The 16,026-nt window shown below is 52.0% G+C and overlaps 1 protein-coding gene across 1 annotated transcript in view; it reads left to right on the plus strand.

The window, feature by feature from the left end:
• Cnpy1 (canopy FGF signaling regulator 1) overlaps positions 1-16,026 on the plus strand; it is a 36,119-nt gene that overhangs the window by 12,698 nt on the left and 7,395 nt on the right. The window lies entirely within an intron of this gene.

Genomic DNA, 16,026 nt, shown 5'->3' on the forward strand with positions numbered 1-16,026 from the left:
TCTCCAGGAACTCAGAGGCAGCTCCAGTGTGGCCGTCCTTGGTGGCAGCAGCTAGTTTCCTTTGCCTGATGTGTGTGGGGAAGGAGGAGCGACTTGTGAGCAAGGGAAACGCTGGCAGAACCATGTGAACCCAGACGCCCAGGATGGATGGGTCTGGGCCAGGCCTGGGCCCTGCGCAGCAGTCTTGCAAGTCCAATAAGATGAATTCTAAGCAATTAAAGGAATCTGGTGAGGACCAGGCTCCAAAGGAGGGATTTAAGACTTAATATTAAAAGGGGCCTTATTCTCCTGCCCACTGCTTAAGTGCAGTGAAAACATAATTAGGCTCTTTGGGCCCTACTCATGTCCTCTCCGACCACGTCGGAACTATCGAAGCCGGCGTGCTGGGGAGCGCTCCTCTCTTTCTGTATGGAAAGGTAGAACTAAGGGTCGGCTCTGCAACCTGAGAGGGTTCCCGGCTCCACTGTCAGGGCCTCTGACCCCGCAAGGCAGGTCCCCAGCTGTCCAGGCAGGGACTTCCCCACCAGGGTCAAGGCACACCTGTAGAGCTGGGTCTCTGCTCTGGGTTGGGTAAGTGTCCCCCAAACACCCGTGCTGAAGACTTGGTCCCCACCTGTGCTGCTGTTGGGGGTGGTGAACCTGCAGGAGGCAGGGCCTGCGGGGGGGTAGTCTGGCCATGGGGATTGTGTCCTTCAGGGGGCACTGGCGCCCTGCCCCTTCCTGTCTCCCTTGGCCCCCGGCCACCGTGAGCTGGGCAGTTTCCTCTGCCACATGCTCCTCTCATGGTGGTCCACCTCACCACAAGCCCAGAAGCAATAGGGCAGAGGACCATCGGCCGAGACCTCTCAAACTCTTTCCTCAGGTATTTCCCACAGTGAGGGAACCCTGACTAACAACAGCTCCTCGGGCTCCAGCAAATCTCCAGGCAGGGCCCACGGGGCAGGGCTCTTGTCTGGGGTGCGATTGGGGGGTCCAGGTCGTACACATGATGGATTAAGTGAATCCTCAAGCATCTCATGACTCCACTTTGTATTTCAAGTGCTCTTTCTTTAAAAAGCTTTAAGGGACAAGAGTAACACATGACGATTTTTAACTAGAGATAAGAGTCCTCATTATCTGTGGCTTCAGTTTCTTCAGTTCAGTTGCCCACAGTCAATCAAGGTCCAAAAACTTTAAGCGGAAAATTCCAGAATAGATCCTGGAGAAGTGTTTCATACAGTACCGTCACAACAGAACTTCACACCTAGAATTCATTTTTAAAAAGACCCCAAAAGTTGTCATTTTCAAATCTTGATGTTTGGCAATCATTGATAATTATTTTGACAGGGTATTTGTTTAGCTTATGTAGAGTCAAAATTACAGGGATTTATCTTAAAAACATTCTTGTAGATTCTATGGTTTTGAAGTTTGGAGGTGAGGACAAAATGAGCTCTAATTTTCTCATTTGTCATTGTGCTGATTTACCGTGGAGAGTGCTGTGAGCCTGCGGTTTTCCTTCCCAAGCATCTGCAATGCAAAAATCACCTTTTGACTTTTAATTCATGTCCACATTGTAAGAAAATTAAAGGTCATCATAGGTATGTATGAGTAGGAGCAAACACAGTGTAGACAGCGTTTGGTTCCATCTGTGGGGTCTTGGGATGCAGGGTGGGTCCTACGGAGGGGGGACGGCTGTCCATAGGGAAGGGGCCTGTGACCTGCCCTTGCGCCACCCTGCTCCCCACCCTCAGGTCGTCAATAGCCGTCCTGCTGTCCCCACACTCACTCTAGCACACATAACTGTTCTGTATTTTTTGGCTTGGGCCATTTTTAAATAGTAAAACCATACTACGTGTATATTTTCTCCTTTGAAGAGGGTGGAAAAGTTAAATAAGCTTAAGGTCAAGTATAAATGCTTTCCTCATGAACTGGGCTGAGTCTTGACCCCAGATTCATGTGATGAAGCTGTCACCCTCCCATGTGACTCTTCTTGGAGAGAGACCCTGTGAAGAGGTGACAGTCCAAATAAGATAGGGGTTGAGTCCTGACCCAACAGGACCCATGGCTTGACAAAGAGACCCCAGAGTGAGTGCACTCTGCCGCGTGAACACAGCATTCAAGAGCACCCTCACCCTGACCTTGGACCCTGCCTCCAGAGGAGGGGAGCTAAATTGCTGTGTGAGCCCCTGGTCTGCAGTGTTTCTCTGCAGCAGCCCCAACTGGCAAAGATGCCTGGCCTAACAGATGGGTGCCGGGCAGCCGCCGAGCAGCAGCGGAGGTGTAAGCCCCCTTAAGCCATCTGCAGAACACCCTGCGTCCAGCTCCTCGGACCCTCCCCTGCAGGTGAGCTTCCTGCTCTGTTCAGGTTGTTACCATTGCAGGGCAGTAGACCCGACCGTAGCTCCTGTTCTGATTTTCTTTTCTTCCCTCCCTGCCTGCAGTGCTGGAGATGGAGCTCAGGGCCCCACCAGTGAGGCAAATGCTCCACCACGGAGCCCTGCTCAGCCCTGGTCCTCTGATTTCTGTAGGACACAGAAAGGGCACCGGTGTCTAAAGTCATGAGCACTTTAACTTGAGTCCCTGCTGCTGGGTTACTTCCCCAAGCCTGCATATCTCACATGCTTAACAGAAGCTGCCTTCTTGCATTTTCGTGTGCAATGGATAATATCATTCTTTGAATTTTTGGTAATAAAATAAGCAATAAAAAAAAGTGCTTCACTAGTGTGTGAATTTCCTAGTCACGACCTCCAGTGGATTCAGCATAGTTTCACAAGCCGCTGTTCGTGTTGGCGGCCTGCTTCAGGTTGCTTACTTGTACCAAGTTTTCGGTTGGTTTGTTCATCTTTGATGTTATTATGATTTTGAAGGTCTCCCCTGGGGACAGGGACCCTGCCTGCGGCCTGCTGTGCGATTGGCCTGTGGCTGGGCTCCTTTTCCGCAGACTCCTCCCCTTCCACCTTGTGCCGGGGCCCAGCCTCCAGGAGGCACATGTTCTGGATTTTCTCCCCAGCGCTGCAGCTCTCCTTCCTGCCTGCGTGGTGGATCTGCGGGAGCTGTCTTTGGATAAAGCATGCAGAGCACGTCCAGCTCTCTGTCCTTCCAGATGAACAGCAGGTCCAGCGCTGGCACTGTTTGCTGAACAAACCTCACTCCCCCTCCGAATTGGAATGACACTCTGTCATCTTCTTGAAAAGAATTGTGGGAAACACATCAGACATTGCCTCACACGCTCTGAACATCGGAAGTATTTTTCATAGCTTCTTTAGAGCCTATGACATCCAGGTTTTGTTCTAGTGCCTGTCCACTGCCGTCCACCTCTGTCCACCACCGTCCATCTCTGCCCTTAGTTCTGCCTTCAGTGTATTCCTGTGCTCCCACTCAGCACCCTACACATACAACACCTGGCTCCGAGTGTGTTCTCAGCCTCTGGGAAGTAGAAGGAGGGCATCAGAGGTTGCCTGTAGCTGTCCTGTGAGGTGTCTGAGGAAAGCACAGAACCCGTCAAGGAAGAGCGAAGAGCTGGCTACCTGTCCACCTGCTGGGTATTTAATTTGAAGCCAGGTGTCTCCATCTCAGGGTTTAGCTGATCACATCCAGCAGGACGTAAAAGGAGGCTCTGGGAGCAGAGCTGGCGTTTCATGAGCAGGTCACTTGAAAAATGGCCTTGTGATCCTGGAAGCTCTTTGCCCTGAGAGGGGTTCACTGGCACAGGGAGCCCTGCTGGGGAGAAGTGTGGACTGGGAAGACATCCCGGTTACCGCGCACTGCCTCTTTGCTCTTCCGTGGGGCTCTGACACCACTGGTAATGGCCAGGACAAGCTTGAAGACTGGTGACAATGTCTGCAGCAGGGTGCACCGCCATGCTCCTCCTACCCGAGCACTAGGGTTAGGAGACAAACTGTGCAGTCGGCGTTCGGCATATAGAGTCTATGCTCCCGCGTCCTTGGGGAGAAGAAATGGAACAGATGATTCAGTACTCCTGAGCAGATAAAAATAATAATTATCAGAGGGTCTGCGGTGATGAGAGAGAACTAAAGATTATGGTAGCTTAGCTCAGAATTAGGGTTAATTAAGCAAATGCTGGCCAAGCAGGCGCTTCATTTCATAAATATAAACAAAGGCTGCGATGGGGCGCGGGGCGCTGCTCGCTGCCGCACTGGATGCTGCGTAACTGGCCCAACCTTCCCTTGGGCCCGGGAAAGCACAGAAACCCTTCTTTTGTCACTGCTGTCTTGGGGGGTAAATGAATCCCGCCTGTGACCTTCCAGTGTCTCCTTGGTGGCTCCACCGCCAGCCCTGGTCAGGGGACGGACGTGACCCCTGGACTTCAGCCACTGGCTCTTTATCTCTAAAGTGCTTTCTGTCTCCTGGGGGCGCCTAACACGCTGCAGGCTGGAACCAAAACGCTCGTCCTCGCAGTGCCAGAGGAGGAGCCCAAAGCCCAGGTGTTCCAGGGCTGGCTCTTTCTTGGGAGCCTGGAAGGGAATCTACCCTTGCAGACCTTCCAGGTCCTGGAGGTGACCAGCCCTTGAGCTGTTGCATTGGGAATGTCACTGCCTCTGTGGTTCCATGGCCACCTTGCTTCTACCTATCTGTGCCTCTCTCTTGTTCTAGGACACTGGTCACTTTGGGTTAGAACCCATCCTGACACAGGTCCTCATCTTACCATGTACATCTGCCGAGAGCCTTCTTCCAACAGAGGCGCAGCACAGGTGTGAAGGTTAGGGCTTGATCATCTCTCTTCGGGGAGGAAATTTGACCCACTATGGGCTTTAGAGCTGTGTGACCCCAGGGACCCCACTGTGACTCCACAGGGATGAGGGGCTCCTCTCCCCATCATGCCTTCCCCGGGGTGTCCCTGGGAGCGGGGTGGGCAGGAAACTCAGTCTCCATTGCTGCTCCAGTCATTCTGTGGCCTCTGAGCAGCGCAGGGAAGGAGCCACCTCCCGGGGGCTGGTGCCTCCACCCTACCACTCAGCCGCGTGGCTGTGGCATCTCTCCCCCCAGATCCATGATGAGGATGTTCTGGGAAACAGACCCTAACATTGACCTCTGTGGCCTCTCATGCAACTGCCGTCCCCACCATTGCTGGCCCCATCTGGTGCGTGGCGGTGTTCTGTGCCCTTTGTCTCGGATCTCCCGGTCAGTTTCTGATGCCTGCGACTCCTCATCCACACGGTTCTGACGGCTTGGCAGGGATGATTTCACAAGCCTGGAGTTAGATGCTGCACAAGTGTAAGCACATAATGCCTCCAACCTCGGGTTCTGTGATTCTGTCACACTCAGAACAAGCTGTCAAAACTGTCTGGCATGACTTATCCTTAATAAATCCCTCGCCTGTTAATTGCTCCTTATTCCACTGAATAAGAATTGTTGGAATCCACAAATCGGGTGAAGAATGGGGATAATGGGGATGCGTTTAGAGGATTGCCACTGTTCTCCCCCAGGACAAAGGGAGCCACAGGCAGTGGGCACCACGGCTGGCGTAGGGGGAGGGTGGATTTAACATGCTTGGGCTTCGAGTCTGGTTGTTTGCAAATAGATCTTTCCATGGAAACTCTGGCAGAAATGGTGCATTGATGGTCTGGAGGAAGGTCTCTGAGAGGGGTCCGTGGGTCTGATTGTTCTAGAACCCTGATTCTGGGCTGGCTGGGATGGGTTCTTGTGAGGGCTGCCCTATGCAGGGTGCAGGGCAGTGTGGACACGTGCAGGAGCTCTCTTAGGACTGCAGAGGTATCTGGGTGCCCTCCACCAAGGCCAGAAAGGTGCCACACCCCCACCCCCTGCCCCTGGGCTTGGAGAGGGCCTTTGGCATCACACCCCGCTTGTCTTCTGCATGAGCATGTAAAGCAGTCTTGTGACCTCAGGCAAGAGACTTTCCTCTTGGAGGCCGCACCCCACGCCCTACTGCGAGGCAGGTGAATGGGTGGGAGAGAGGCCCTGGCAGGCACTGGGTGCTGTTATCAGGCCTTGCCATGGCCAAAGACACAGTCAACAACATCTCAGGGTATTGCCGGGGCAGGGACAGGAATGTTAACTGAGTGTCCACCACGGAGCTGGCTGAGTCACGGGCCGGGGCATGGCCTGAGCTGTCAGTCACATCCAGACTCCCCTATGGCCTTGGCTTCCTGGCCCACCACATGAGTGGTACTGCCCACCTCCCTAGATGTAGTCCAGAGGTAATGAGGACTGGTGACCACGGGGCTCTCCTCGTGTGTGTGTGTGTGTGTGTGTGCACGCGCAACATGTACAGGAACTACAGGTGAGTCCTCCAGGACAGAAGGGCCACTGGCAACCAGAGAATAGAAGAGGGGTGGCAGGCAGGAGGAGTTGCCAGGGAGTACCTGCAGGCAGGGGACAGCTCACATAGGATGCACCCACAGGGGAGGCCACCTGCAGCAGGGTGGGCGATGGGGTGGGTGTGTCTGCAAAGCCTAAGAGCACAGCCTCTGGGACACCGTCCCCCTGCACCTTCAGCTTGGACGATATGCAAATGAACAAAACTCTATTCATGGGTCAGAAATGTGAATGTCATGTGATTTTCACAAAAGAGTGTTTTTCACCTGACTTTTCCCCACCCTGTCTAAATCTAAGAACAAGCATGTTCCTAGCATGTGGTTGGAACTCAGGCAACACTCTTTATTCGAGGCCAGATGTTTGTACATCACTCTTTAATCCCTGCACCAGAAGAAGCTGGTCTTGGCCATGAGAATACACCACTTGTCTTTGTCTCCATCATCTCTAGCACAGAGCTCCTGAGCACTTGGCCTCTACATCAGAGCATGTGGTCAGCGGTGACCAGGGAGCTCATTCCACACACAGCCAAACTTTGCATACCCGGAGGACACCAAGAGATCTCTTCTGGAGTTCTCAGAGCAGTAGACCTCTTCTGAGGTCAGGCATTAACTGGCAGAAAGAAAACACGTATCCAAATACACTTGAGTCTCAAGACAAAGAGATTAATGTTATCTCTTGGGATTAATTCTTAAATAGTGAAAAAGTAATTGAAATTGAGTAGAATAAAATCATCTCATATCTATCAACTTTTAAAAAATGAGCAGGCTCAAGTGATAAGAGGTGACGTGAAGGATAAAGTGGAGTGACAGCTGGCCACTGCCCAAAGCACCAGACAGGCCACTGGGTGGTGCCTGGCTCCCCCTGGCCAGCACCCGAAGGTTCCCACTCTGGGGCCTTCCAGGGTTTGCTCTGCGGTCTGCGTGGAAGGAGGCATGGCCCTGGAGGTTCCTGAGGTCCCCTAGTCGATGAGCTGCCCTGCCCCAGAGTGGGGGAAAGCACTAAGGAACCCGGTCCTAGGATCTGGTGTGTGTCCTGAATTCACAGGTGTCTGTTAGCCAAGTTCCATTTCCTGTGCCATCCACAAACACAAGCAGATCAAGAATGATCGCCCCGGGCACCCACAGCCAGCAACCTGCCCTGAGACAGTAACCCAACCGGAAAAACACAGGGACTCAGCACACCGCCGAGTGACAGGAGCAGCGGCTCAGCAGGACTAGACAGTTCCGAGGAAGCAGTCGGCCTGTCATGTCACAAGGTCTTAAGACAGAGCCGGAATGCTGGGGTTCCCCACATGTCCTTTTCTGCCCCCATTTCCCTCAAGCACCGTGAAGCTCCTCCCTCACCCCCTTGTCTTTCTTAAGTTCCTGATTTCTCCTCTCTCTGGTGCTGGGGATGGGCCCAGGCCCTTGCACACATGCCAGGCAAGTGCTGTACCCTGAACTGTACCCAGCCACACTCTCTGCTCTGAATGCTCCGCCTACCTGGTGCTGTGGTGTCAGCATTCACGGTCCCCAGGTCTGAGCATGGAGGTGTGTTTCCTGGCTCACCCCAACACTGTGGTCCAAGCCCGAGCCTTTGGGTCATGTCTTCCTAAGTGGCCCTTCCTCTGGGCTCTGCTGGCCCGATCTTTCTAGAGAAAGCGGATAATAAAAAGGTTGCTCCCTGCTCCTCCTTCATCCTTAGCACCCAAACCTGCACTGCTCACGCCTGACTGTACACAGCCACCTGGGGGCTCCACAGGCCTGGGGTCCCAGGGGAAGACAGACCTGCTGGTCCATGGACCACACTTGGGGTACCAAAGGCCTTGACACACACCCTGGCAGCTCTGGGTCCTGAGAACAGGGGAGGCAGAGAAGTGGTGGACAGAGAGAGCTTCTGGGGAGGCTCAGGTGGCCCACCGACGTAGGCTGACGGCCACCTTGCTTCTGGGCCTGCAGAGGACATCTCCTCTCCCCCCACCCATCTGTGCTCCTTAGCTTGGTGTCACTAAAGATGTGCAGATCTGAAACAATGTGGCCACACTCCTCCTGCCACATCAAACCCTCTGCAGGATTCTCCCCTCAGTGACTCGACTTGAGAAATGTGTGAGGACTGCATTATGCCCCCCACCACCCAGTTCACAGAAGACACTGACCCAGGGAGGTCACAGGGAGGTCACTGACTGTCCAGCACTGGCCACAGAAGTGAAGCCAGCTAGGATTCAGGTGCGTGGGCTAACGCTAGACCCTGCTCCTGTCCCCACTACGCTGCCCTGAGGAGAGCCGGTGGCCAGGCTCTGTGCGAGTGCGCAGGCACAGGCCGTAGGCCCCTTCTAGGGTTGGGTGTCTGGGGCTGACCTCACCCTGCGAGAGCTCCCCGTGGCCCACAGTCACCCACTCTGTGAACTTCAGTCTGATGGGCCTGGGCTGCGTCTAGCCGGCAGGAGGCTGCACACTTACATGTGGTGACTGTGTGCACTAGCTGGGGCCACCAAAGTCCCACAGATGGCCCCACAGACAGGAGTGGCAGGCAGTTTGAGGTCTAGGCGAGGCAGGGCTGGCTCCTCCGCTGCCTCTCTCCTAGGCTTGCCATAGGAGGGACCCTAAGGGCCTCCTTCTGAGTGTGTCCTCATCTCTACTTCAAAGACACCAGTCAGGTGGGGAAGGACCCACCCCAGTGACCTCAGTTACTGGTGGTCCCCTTTTAAGGCCCTGTCTCGAGGTGCATCACGTCTGAAGTCTGGTGTTAGGACTTTCTCCTGTGGACCTGGGGGGCGAGTTCGGCCCCAGCACTAGCCCCTGTCGGCTGGTGGAGAGCCCGGCGAGCAGCTGCTGTGACTGGGTTGGGTAGAAAACAGACGTCTCAGGACAAATGGGCCACATCTTAGCACTCTAAGCAAGGGTGACAGGCACCTCTGTGTGGCAGGGACCTCGGCCTGGCCCTGAGGAAGCCAAGGCCTGCCTTCCCCGGGCAAGCCTACAGTGGCTCCAGCCCCAGCTTCCCTGGGACCTGAGGCTCCGGGAGAGCGAGACACAGCCAGGACTCGGCGCTGAAGACGGGCGGCCCCGGGACGAGGGGCCTCCTGGAGACCACACTGTGGCCCTGTGGTCTGAGGGAGAGGACGCCTCCTGGTCATCAGGAGTTCCCAGCCAGCTGCAGACAGTCAGCTGCTCCAGTGAAGTCACAGAGCATTCTAGAGGCCCCAGAAAGCCCCAGGCTGGGGGCAGGAGCTGGCAGAGCTGGGTCCCATCTGTCCACCTATGACTCCTTCTCCTCTCCGGGCTTCCATCTCCCCATCTGAAAAGCAAGGGTTTGCTACAGGTTCTCCGGGGTCCTGTCCAGCACCCACACTGAGTTGCTGAGGTGGGGCAGAAGCAGAGACAGCCAGGTAAACAGGGGCCAAGGAGGAGGGGGCCGGTCAGCTGCAGTGGGAACCCACCCCTCCAGGAGCCTTCACCTCTGGGTCCTCACTGGAAGAGGGGTTGAGCCCTGCCTCACCAGGACTGTTGCTCCAGGAGAGAGAAGGCAAGGTTTATCCACAAACACCTGGGAGAGCCTCGAACCTCACGGCTGGTTTTAACGAGCACCGCAGCACCCTGGCACCACACTCCCAGGTTGGGGGCCTCCCTGCCGCACACCTGAAGCTGCCTCCTGAGGACCGCTTTTGACTTCTGAGCCTTCCTTCAGCCAGCGTCCCAGGTGTGAGGTGAGAAAGAAACAGCTCACCAGAGCACACCCTGCACCCTGACCCCTGTGAGACAGAAGACAGACGAGGGACATGTGCACAAACACAGGACACGCAGGAACACATGCAAGTTCATACACACACGTGCAGAATGCACACGTGTGCGTCCACATGTACACACACACCTGGCTATTTCAGGGGAGGAGATCTGGGGCCTGAGGGGTCTGGGGTAGGGGTGAGCTATATTCTTTACCCTTTTGTGCCTTTGGGCTTTTAAAAAAAGAAATCAAGTTTGTTTGTTTGTTTGTTTTTAAGCGATCAAGAAATGTGTTACCTTTTCCCTACAAAAATGTTTTTAGAGGAAGAGATGTCTTTCTGGTGGCTGGGACCCAGGAGAGGGGGGCTGTCCTGGGAAGAGGCTCTGCCCGAGTGCTGGAGAATGGCCCTTGGTGCATCCTTCTCTTTTTCCCACTGTCTTGGTTACGCAAACCTGCTGAGGAAGGCCGGACCTGGAGGCCAGCTTGGTGGCCCTGGCTTCCTGGAGGAACTCTCAGCAGTTGAGTCTCTGTTCCCCTCCCACCTCCCTGCTTAGTGAAGGCCATCAGGACCCAAGTCCCAGAATGTACAGAAGCCCTGCTGCCTCTGGACCCTTGGGCAGGATGTGAATGGTGTCCTTCCTAGGAATCGGGGGACGGCTCATGTGGTGGCACCCAGGGCCCTGCGCCAGCTTTCCAGGGGTGACCTTTGATTCCGCCCGGGTCTGGGAGGTGGGCTGGTCCTCAGTCATGTCATACAGGTCTTTTCTCAACAACGTGGAATGGCCTGGGAGTTGGGGACAGACCAGGACAAGTGTGGAGGCCTGGTGGGCAGGGACTCTCCTGAGGTGGGAGCCACTGCTCCTGCAGACCCTCTGAGAGCCAGGTTGAGCAGGGGGCCGGGAACCCTGCAGGCCCTCTGCTTGCAGCTGTCTCTGGACACACCCAGAAGCACGCAGTGTCTTCTGGTTTGTCTGTCAGCTGTGGGGCAGTGGGCACTTTCTGCATAGTCTGTGCATGCGTGTTTGCACAGAGACATGTGTGCGTGTGTGCCCCCCTCACCCTGTGAAGATGAAACTCATAACCCAGCCCCCTTGCCCTCTCCTCTAATGTTGAACAGGGAGATCCTGCCATTTCCTTGCTTTGCCTGCAGAACCGAGAAGACAAGATGGGAAGTGCCACAGATTCCCAGAGTGTGACTTTGTAAAATATCTATACTGTGGAGGTGTTTTAAAGAGGTGGCCCTTGACAGACAGCTATGCATCCACCACAGTGGTTCAATACCAATATGCTGGAAGACTGAATTATGTTGGTTAGGAAACAGATATTGACTTAAGTAATCTTGAGCTCAGTTGACAGAGTCCTGTTATTATGGATTAATGTTCACGGGCCTCCCCTGTCACACATTCTTTTTAAAGAAATCTGTTGCAATTTTCATTCACAATCGTGGAGAAGTCCTCTTTCACAAAGTCTGAATTAGAGACATCTAACGTGATAGAGTCAGTAATGATTTGTAAGTGAATAAACAAGTTTATATTTACCACTAATGCAGCGATATTGTGGCTTGCCCGTTCAGGTGCTCTCTCTTTTTTCTATTAGTCATTTTTGGAAGAGCAAAAGAGCTTGGGAGGCTGAGGCAGGGAGATGGCAGGTTCAAAGCAACTTAGTGAGGCTGTAAGTAACCTAGTGAGACCGCGACTCAAAATTTTAAAAAATGAAATAAAAAGGGCTGGGGTGAGGAAAACTGCCGGAGCCTCACCAGGCCGGGGCAAAGCCAGACCGAGGGCAAAGCAGGCACCCAGGTCCTAGGCCAATGATTCTTAACAGAGGCTGAAATATGGTGCCATTTTTCATGTCCATAGATATGTTTCTTTTCTTTTACCTAACATGCTTGAAATTTAAAAAGCTTTTAGGAAGACTAGCAGAATACTATTTTAAAATTGGAAAACAATGGCTTTACTGTTCTTACATTTAATAATGAGAGGAAGGCACGTTTTTGACTTCAAGGAAAAGTTGGATTCTATTAGGCGACTCCTATCTGGTGACCGTTCATCGCTGGCCCATCATGGAATTTTTTTTCCATTTTGTCCCTGAGTGGAAAGAGCTTCCAGAATAAAAATGACACTGAATCCCAGGAAAAATTTACCCCAAATCACATAGTTCTCATCTTTTTTATAATTTTTTTTGAGAGAGAGAGAGAGAATTTTTTAATATTTATTTTTTAGTTTTCGGTGGACACAACATCTTAATTTTTATGTGGTGCTAAGGATTGATCCCAGCGCCCCGCGCATGCCAGGCGAGCGTGTTACCGTTTGAGCCACATCCCCAGCCCTAGTTCTCATCTTATTAGCACTTTTTAAACAACCTGAGTTTTTGCTATTGATGCTATTGATATGTCTATGAATAGTAATGGCAGGAAATACGGGCAGAATATTTTATTTTAAATAAGAATGACTAGTTTCCATTATTCAAATTTTAGAAAGCAAAAATTAGATGCTGTGTTCACCACTATATTGTGATGTGTGGTACATGGTCCCCAAGTCCTCCCACTTTTCCTCCCAGACCTTATGATGGCCCAGCATCACCTTCTCAAAAGGACTTCCTGGCGCTTGGGGCACTGTGAGGTCAGCTGCCTGTCGAAATCTCTCTCTAAAGAAAGGTCATCCAAAACCTCCTCGGACTCTGCCCAGACACCGTTCAGTGTTTCTGATATACAGAAAACTGCAAATGTGTCAGCCTTCATTGTTCTTCATCAGAATGAGCTCTGGAGCTCTCGTTCAGATTTCTAATTATATTGTCTAATAAAACTAAGCAGTCAATGCCATTTGCATATTATATGAAGAAGTGTCAGACAACAAACTCATAGCAGTCAATTAACATAAAGGCTAATTATATATCTCATCAGCTTACAAGAGTTTCTGAATTCATGCTTCTGTTGTAGCCTAAAGCAAGGGCTTGGAATTTTCATTTCTAAATATTGACTTTTAACTAATATCAGGAATGATTCCATTTTTTATGGATGAAAAGTTAGTGATTAAACTAGATGCGATATTTGCTATAATGCAATTAAAATTTCTACATTAACTAACCCTGTAGAAAGGAAATCTTTGCAACAATGTGAAATTAATTATGAGTGCCTAAACAGGTTAAGTGCTGGTTTCGTATCTGAAGGCAACTCCAAAAGAATGATCAAAATGAGTGAAATTTGTTGGTGACTGTCAGACTGTAATGGCAGAGAGACACCCCACACAACGATTTTCAGGTCTAATTGTGCACTGTGACATAATTGTATTCCTCCCTGATTGTGATAGCTATCAAGCAAGAAATTTACTACAAGATTAACAGGGACACAGTAATGAAAAAACACGGGCAGCATCCTGTAATTGACTGTTATTAAAGTGTGTCACAGTGGCCGGTAATAAACTCCCTAGCTGCAGTGTTCTAGAGAAACCAAAGCCAGAACTTTTGCTGACTTTTTCGGTTGTAAAGTTGGGATAAGGAGATTCCCCAGCCCCCAATCCAGTGCTCACTTACTGAGCACACGGTCAATGGAAGCCTAAATGGGGGCGGGGGTGGGGGACAGACACTGCATGTACAACGTATGATTTAAGTTGTAGGTGGCTTTCCAAAGTGAGAGAAGTTAGGATTTACTTTGGGGTACTCCAAGATAGCGATGAAATTATCACGGATCATTTTTTAATTTCTGACTTGTACCAAATGAGCCCACGTGCAAAAGAAATGGCAGATAAGAAAACTGCGCCAGTGAATCCTCTTCTGCCACTTTGGTAGCGATGGCGGCCTTTTCATTCATATTTTAATGAGGCTAGTATCTCCGAGGCGTCCAGGGAGGGCGGAGGCAAGGTTCCCGGAGGTTACAATAGGAGTCGCTTTATTGACAAGTACCATTCAAAATCTTCGCAGCACAGAGAGAAAGACTCAGTCTCACCCTCTTGTCCCAGTCCTTCCTGCGCTCTCAGAATCCAAAGGATCCAAGGGGAAAGAGGCTCACTCTAAGGACACTCTTTAAATTTACTGAAGGAGGTTCTGCTAAGTAGAATCATTGAAAACTCTATTCATGTACATTTAAATACTTGTATAAAGAGCCACAATGATGAGCATTTTTTTCTTAAATATTTTCTGAGGAAAAAAGCTGATGCTTTGGTATTTTAAGAGCGAAATATTTTTAATATTCAGTAAAACGACTTCTGCTAGTGTCAGGTTGGATGTGCTCCCTTTCCTGCTTACAGGACTTGGTTACATGGAGTCTTTTGAGCTAGCTGCCAGCAACCATTTCCTGCTTTTAGAGGATCTGTACTTGGCAGGGCCATCAGCCTCCCTGGACTTGGAGCATTATAGAAATCCACTATGATCCCTGGCCATCACATACGTGTGCTGAAATAGGCACAATGTTGCTTGACTCCAGTATATAAAATTATACTTTAAAAAAAAGGAAAAACAACCCACTGCGAAGTGGAAAGATTATTTTCAAAAAGTGCAACCCAGGACACAAAAGGGCTCTCAAAGACCAGTGGTGGCAGGCCTCTCACACACCAACATCGTGGTTTTGCCTAAAATGTATGGGCTCAATAATTTTTGCGCAGCTCAGAGTGTTAGGTTACTTTAAAAATCAGGTTCTAGAGTGACCTGTACTCCACAGGCCAGGCCGGGTGTGTGAGGGGCCTGTTGGCACCCCGGGGTTAGGGGCTGGGCTTCTCACAGGCTCCAGCCCCCAGACCGGTCCCCATCCCCCCAACCATCAAGTCTGTTTGCTTTCCCGTTGGGCGAAGAGGGGGAAGTGGGAGGGAGAGAGAATGGATTTCTTGATTACAGTTAGATTTTTTTAAAATCAAAGAGTCCACTCTTCACTTTCAAGTAAAATGCTGCTTCTTACACCCAGGAAGTATGAATATATTGGTATGCGTCAGATAAGGAAGGATACTCGGAACACGTGCGCTGCAGGAAAACCCGCCCACGATCATTCTGACTTGGTGTGATTTAAGAATTCACCTCTGCATTGTGTAACTTTCCCAGTGAACGATACATGTTTGCTCCTTGGTTTCCGTCAGTCACAAAGCAGATTTAGATAGGTTTGTGGGCCTACGTATATCTTGTTACAACTTGCAAAGTTCGAAGGGCATGGTAAAGGCGTGAGTAAAACACCGGCATGCACCAGTTTTTGACAGCAGAGATGTTTAACAATTAAGGCAGTTAGGAGTTAAAAACTTGGTATTTGAGCGAGAACCAGGGGCTGCGGCGTGTCCTAGCACAACCAACTCTTGGACTGCAAACGAGGACGCACGGGCCTGCGAGCAGCTCGCGCTGCCTCCCGCCGCCGGGGACGTTACCTGTGCACGCGAGGTGCAGCTGGTGGGTGGTGGCGGTTTCCTCTTAGGCTCTCCTCTTCCCGTGTTCCTTTCAGAATGTTTGTACAGGGCTGATTCCTTATTGAAACGGGGGCCGACGGTGGCGACACCGGGGTGGTTTATAATCGCCCGGGTCTGCACCACACAAACCCCCGCGCCCTGCGCTTTCATGTTAATTCCGCCGCTCTGGCTGATGAGATTTGCGGCCAGATGGCGGTGAAGCGCGGAGACCCTTTGTGCGCCCCGAGCGCGCCTGTGAATGTCGCGCGGTCGCTGGCACCGGAAGGGTTCACACTGCGTGTGAAAGGGGACAAAGGAGCCTGGATATATCAACACTGCAGAGACCGAGTTCATTTGTGATGCAGTCCCTTTCACCGCGGTTGTCATGCAAACTTCCTACTTTGATCAGCGGAGGGTGGAGAGGGAGAAAGCCCGCAAAGCCGCGGGCCGGGCGCGGGCCGGGCGCCCTTGGCGGCTCCACGCCCCCTTCCGGAAGGAGCCGCGGGGACGCAGCCTCCTGCACCTTGACCTGTCTAGACGGCCCGAAGGGTTTTGTCTTGGTTACCAAGGGCGCGGGGTGCTCTTTGACCCACTCCCAGGGCGGAGGTGGCGGCCAGAGGGCCCCGGGACCCTCGCCGCATCCCGGACGGGAGGAGGGGCGGCCAGCGTCCAGCCCGCGCCACCCCGC

The sequence above is a fragment of the Marmota marmota genome, unplaced genomic scaffold, assembly GCF_001458135.2.
Source record: "Marmota marmota marmota unplaced genomic scaffold, marMar, whole genome shotgun sequence".
Lineage (NCBI taxonomy): Eukaryota > Metazoa > Chordata > Mammalia > Rodentia > Sciuridae > Marmota > Marmota marmota.